Source organism: Ambystoma mexicanum, chromosome 7q, assembly GCF_040938575.1.
Source record: "Ambystoma mexicanum isolate Mex_15411 chromosome 7q, UKY_AmexF1_1, whole genome shotgun sequence".
NCBI lineage: Eukaryota > Metazoa > Chordata > Amphibia > Caudata > Ambystomatidae > Ambystoma > Ambystoma mexicanum.
Window position 1 is genome coordinate 746,519,731 of NC_090941.1, and position 6,339 is coordinate 746,526,069.

Here is a 6,339-nt window from a genome sequence, read left to right on the forward strand (position 1 = left end):
GATGATGACGCTCGATGGAGCCGTCAGTATCCATACCTCCTGTTGGTGAAGAACATCTAGAAAGGTTGTAGATGTGGCGGACACTTCAGCATCTCCCTGAAAGACAGTACTTGCATCAGTATGGATAACACTAATTATAACTGAAAACAAACACCATTGGACGATAACTAAGGCGTATATCAATTGGAAAGCACTAACCAAACATTCGGTAAAATAATTACACGATAAAATAAAACTATTACTGGACATGCATAAAACAAGTCTGTAGCAGATTAGCCTAGTAAGATTACCTGATACGCGCTAGAAGTGGTTGATAACTGCGACCACGTCAAGGATGTAGAATGTTCTTGCTTCAGATTCAAGGGATAGTCAAGAAGTTGTAAAGGTAAATTAATGATTGATAATGAAATGCCAATATTAAAAATAGCCATGTAAGGCGACAGAATACTTGAAAAATGCTCAATACAGCACATTTCCCTGTTCCCATATATATACATTGCGTTTGTGGGTTATGAAATCGAAAAAGAATATATTGGTAAATGTCATTATTCAAAAAACTATACACTCATATCAATATCAAAATTATTACAAGGGATAGAACACCTACAATATCAATTAATCCGTTTGGATACCTACACACTACCGCAAGGCCTAAAGCTAAATCCGGACACTTGACTCACCGGTGGCGGAATGTGGACGAATAGAGTGGGAATAGCGTTTGAGCAATTTCCGTGTTGTTCGCCGTTTATTCTTCTTTGTTACCCAAGATGTTGTGTACATGTCCAAGGAAAAATGCCGGCTGCAGATGCGGTATCGATCACCCCTCTTGTCCTGTAAGACTTGTTGGACTCTACTTTCCAGCTCATCCATTGGATATCCGCAATGTCTGACCCATTCCCTTATTCGATCAACAGTTTTCGGGAATACATGCATTTTAGTGCCTTCAGATTTCGCATGGGTCTTCGAAGGGCAACCGCTAATCGAACAGGCAGGCATTGTTGATAAATCTGAAAAGTAAATATCGACATTATTATACAATCTTCAAGAATAAAGATTTGATACAAAAGTAAATGAATCATACAATGATCAATGCAAGGTTTGTTTTGGTTGTAGGACCTATACCAGTTCATTATGTGCGGCTTAGTATTTGCATAAGTTGCAGAAATGTATAAATGATGTGACTAAAAACTGAAAATGTGACTCATCCCTTGGATGTTCTGTATTGCACGAGAAGGAAACATGCTTACATTATAGACTGGACCCCCGAAGGGTGCAATTCGATGACAATAGACACAAATGAAAATAAATAGATCTATTGATAGCATAGCAATGGAAACTCAAGTCAATAGCAATGAGACCAATGAACCTAGCGCTATTGTGTACTCAACTCGCAAATAGATAGAAATTTAAAAATCTGCGAAATATGACTAGGATACATGGCATTACCTTGACCAACAAACAGTTGGATTCAGCAAGCAGAGCAGTATGTTGCAGGAGAATAGGTGGGTGGCCACAGGTAGCACACTGATGGGTTTGCTCTAAGCGGTCACAGAAGTTCACGGATAGCACGACGACGAGCAGATTAGTGTAGATCTCAGTGGTTGCCAGGTAACACGTTCAGGAGTTGACTTGCAAAGCACAAAGATGTTCTCATGAGACATATCAAGTGGTTTATAAAGTATTAGAAACAGGGGTGTGTTTGTGAATGAATGACGTATGTATGTCGTGGTCTTAGGGGGGCGGCCTGCTTCAAGGGGAGGCCTGGCTGGAGACACGGGGTCTGAGGAGGCCATGTGACCGATGGCCCCTTGGCGTGGGATACCTTTTGAAGTGTACATGTAGTTTGGCACCTTGGCCTTTCGCGCCCCTGACAGCCCCCCATGCCAGCGTGCATCCACTGGCGCGAACCGCCTTTGATAGAGGGGGGTGGGATGGATGGGCCTGGGGCGTGCAGATAAGGCACAGGAAGACTGCTGAATGGAGACACACTTATGTGGATTGCAGGGGGGCGGCCTGCTTCAAGGGGAGGCCTGGCTGGAGACACGGGGTCCGAGGAGGCCATGTGACCGATGGCCCCTTGGCGTGGGATACCTTTTGAAGTGTACATGTAGTTTGGCACCTTGGCCTTTCGCGCCCCTGACAGCCCCCCATGCCAGCGCGCATCCACTGGCGCGAACCGCCTTTATATCAATATATAGTATATCGTCTTTAAATCAATGATAGTATATCGTTGCTTATCAATAACAAATGCCACATACCAGAGATTCTTGTGAGCACAGACCCACACTTCAACCGGTGTATTGTAGTGGTCAAGACCCTAAGGCCTGTATAATCCAATGGTAATTGTTAGTATAGACATATGTGTGACTTTTATAGAGACATAACCCACTGAAAGACTTTGAACAAGTGTTATTTAGTGCATGCATTATCGAGAATATGTTATGTTAGCTTAGATAGTGACCACCCTGCTTCACAGCGACCAGACCTTCACCCATTCGGAGCACAGATGTCTGAAGTCCATCCTTGAATGGAGACACACTTGATTCATTTAAAAAATCGAAACAACCGTTGTTAAAATATATGTGGTGTTTTATTTTGTATCTTATTTTGATGACACAAAAATACAAGACTTTAAAGATTATACAGGTCAGGTTGCAGCACAGCGAGAGAAAATCCCCTGTACTGACCGCTGTCACTCGGGAACGGCACAGGCGGGTATCACTCTTCGAACGCGGTGTCCAAGCCTCCCGTGGAGCCACCATGTAAAGGAATGATAGGCCACCAGTCTGTACCACCTATGAAAAGGAATGTATCAAACTGTTTTTAAATGACCAAGATAAGTTTAATAAACATTTGTTGTCAATGACAATTCTTGTACCTAATGGCATTCTGCACGGACAAATGCTATCTAGACAATGCACACTATTGAACGACTTACATGCGTTACAATGATATGTAGATGTAATTTTGGATATAGTAGAAGAACATGAAATAGGAGTGGCATGACAAGCAGAGTATACTTACTCGTTACTCGGATTACGAGGACGAACAGTTGTGCGAAGTTCGTGCATAAGCACCATCATTATTCTCAACACGGCCCGTGTGAGGCAGGCTGCCCTGAAGTCTGGCAGCTCGGTGATGCATTGCGGTCGTGGCTCGCCTTCCGAAATGTAGGCCAGGCATCCCGAGTTTTCTCGGCAGCAGCAGTTCTCGTCCTCAGTTGGCATTAGCTCGCACCGATTGCATGTGCACCAGGTGGAGACGCCGTCCATTCGACTAGGCCCAGGCTCTTCATCTGTTGATTCGTCCTGCCAACTGCCGTCCGAATCCCCATCGTTTTCACGTGCTTCCCTTTCCAGTAGTTCCTCCTCGGTATACTCGGGCTCGTACATGTAGGGCATTATTGTAGCCATTTTGTGTTAAACTAAAATAATTTATAGCAGTGGTACTGGTATCTGTTCACACGGGCTACAAGCGGTGAAGGTAGCTGACCAGAGCACTGAAACGAGTCACAGAATATTCAAAGTAACACAGAGAGAGGAATGGAATCGAAAATCTGCTGCTGTGTGTTGTGAAACGGTCTGTTTATACTTATTGAGGAAAGAGGCGTCCTGCCATTTCCATGGCGACACGTCATTAGCTGAAGCGCAGCGAATGTTGACACAAGACGTGCTTTGGCGTTGGGAAATGGGCGGTACGAGTCTGCTGATGACAGGCTGAGGTGCGGGGGATTTGATTTAGTGCCGCAAAAGCAGGTCAGCCAGGGCGATGGGGGAAAAGATAGGATTATCAGAAAATGGCGGCTCCCTGGTGCTTGTTTTCGCGTGCGTTTAATGGACGAAAACTCGGGTAAGGTCCATAGGAAAGTTTTCTAAAATCGAGTTACTAAGCTTAAAAAAAACATGGCCGACCCGTAGGGACAATAAAATTTTTTACTAGACCATGCCTTTAAATCATGAACGTTAACAAGTTTGACTAAATTGACTCTGCATTTATTCTGTAAAATTAACTTCAAGAAGGGAAAGCGCAACTCTTTGAAACCAATTTATTTTCTCTAGCCGCAAAGATGTTTTTTTTTTTAGAGCTGCTCTGTCTGCTAAGAAAATCATGCAAACACTGAAAAGAGCAGGGTAACTCTAGCCTCTGGACCAGAGTATTATAATAACATCAAGAAACAGAAAAGATATGTCCAGAGCAAAATATGTTTAGAAAAAATGTATCCAAATTTATTAAAGGTGATACAAAAATTGAAAACTAGTGAATAAATCGTGTGTTTATATTTAAACATAGCACCGTTTATCTTAGACAGCTGCCATTTGCCCTTAAGTTTACCTTCTCATTTCAATTGTGCTCGTAGCTCCATTTGATTTATTGGGCTTTTCGTGCATTTACATTTAAACACCTTTTGGATCCCCCAGAACTAGTTTTAAACAAGGAGATTACCATCTGTTCTCCCTCGTTGCTGGACAATTCCATTATACAGCAACCGTTTTGCAGGTAAGCGTGTGGCCAGCCTTCCTGCAATGTTAATAGCTTTTCAGCTTCAGTCCTCTGCATAATTAACTTTGCAGCGTCGCCCTTTAGACTACTGTTTGTTGCCTTTGAGCTCACTATTACATTTCAATTGTGCGAGCTGCTCCAATTGATTTATTTGGCACTTCGTGTGTTTATATTTAAACATAGCACCGTTTATCTTAGACAGCTGCCATTTGCCCTTAAGTTTACCTTCTCATTTCAATTGTGCTCGTAGCTCCATTTGATTTATTGGGCTTTTCGTGCATTTACATTTAAACACCTTTTGGATCCCCCAGAACGGTGTGGTTGTCTGTAGGCTTCCTCCCATTTTATTGGAGATCTTTTAGAGGCATTTCATGCAGTGCCCTTGTACTCTGGTAAGCCGTGGGTCACTGCTTGCCATTTAACATTGTAATGAAGCTCTTTTGCCACTTTTGTAGTCATTTACAGACGGCGTTGAAGGCTCAGGCTAAGTTGCGCTGCCTCTTCACTTTTCAAATACATGCAGCGCTGGATCATCTTAAACTGCATGGGGCGCCCTCCAGGTGAGCTATTATTATTATTTTTGCCTTAGTCATAGGCACTCCACTTTGAACCTAGGTTTTTTATTTATTTATTTATTTATTTTATTTTTTTATTTATCTGACCTAGTGCATTCTGGTCTTGTTTCTGGTTTCAGGTTATGTTTTAGTCCTGAATTGTCTCGCGTGACTGGCCACACTACACTGCATAGATTTTTGCAGCAGCTAGGTTTTCATCAGGTTAGTCCACTACTAGTTCTTTTTAGATACAGACATTGCCATTGGTCAGGCTTTTTTGGTATTTAGATATATATTATTATATATATACATTCTTGTTGCCGATCCACCATGGTCTTGAAGGTTCCCTTTCATCTTGCACGGTTCTCTTTTGGGAGTCACTTACCCTCTTGTTCTGGTTTACACAGCTGTTGTAGCGGGGGCCGTATATGCTTATTTTCACTATGGTATACACGGTTCTTAATTGTTTTTAATAACTTAGGCTGCTAGCAGCAGTCCTTTTTCTCCTTCTTTAATTGTATGTTACAGGCAGTCGGCAAAGACTTTTTCATGTAGTAGCTTATAGTCGCTTTTGCGTACTTGTTTTTCAGAATGGTAACACCCACCTCCTGAGGAAGACGTTCAGTTAACCACCACTACACGTCGAAACCGGTCGAGAGAAAAATTCTACAGGGATGTGATCTTTGCATTTGTTCTTCCTATCCACCCTGACAATAGATTGTTTGTGAATTATTTCTATTGTTTGTAAACACCGCAATAATGAGTGTTATTATGGGGACTAGTTATAAATTCCTCTTCCCCATTGGTTCTTAGCATGTTTTCTGTGTTTTTAGTACTTTGGATGTATGCCACGGTATGATGAGTTGTGTGTGTATGTATGTACTATGTATGTTGAGTATGAGTGATGAAGTTTTAGCCGATTTTCGGCATATTGTTGCTGCTGTTCTGTTATGTTAAAATGATCAGTGTATAATAATTTTGAGTGATTTATTCACTAGTTTTCAATTTTTGTATCACCTTTAATAAATTTGGATACATTTTTTCTAAACATATTTTGTCTGGACATATCTTTTCTGTTTCTTGATGCTAAGAAAATCATACTGAGGGATTGGAATATGTTGCTTTCCCTTCCAGGTAGGTTTGGGTTGAAGACCTTCGCAAAATGGCACTACTGGAGAGAGTTATTTTATGTAAGCAGAAGAAAATGAATCTGTACGAGGGAATCTGGGGGAGGTTTTTGGAACTGGCGTGACTTGCTTTGATCTGTGCTCTGTTTTCCTGGCTT

At 41.9% G+C, this 6,339-nt stretch overlaps 1 long non-coding RNA gene across 2 annotated transcripts; it reads left to right on the forward strand.

The window, feature by feature from the left end:
- Window positions 1-4,435: 4,435 nt before the first annotated feature.
- LOC138527908 (uncharacterized) lies at window positions 4,436-6,106 on the forward strand. Of its 2 annotated transcripts, XR_011284085.1 has the most exons (4): window positions 4,436-4,497; window positions 4,956-5,060; window positions 5,195-5,276; window positions 5,645-6,106. It is a non-coding gene; the product is annotated as an uncharacterized lncRNA (long non-coding RNA). The 2 variants fall into 2 exon arrangements; XR_011284084.1 differs by lacking the exon at window positions 5,195-5,276.
- The last annotated feature ends 233 nt before the right edge of the window (window positions 6,107-6,339 follow it).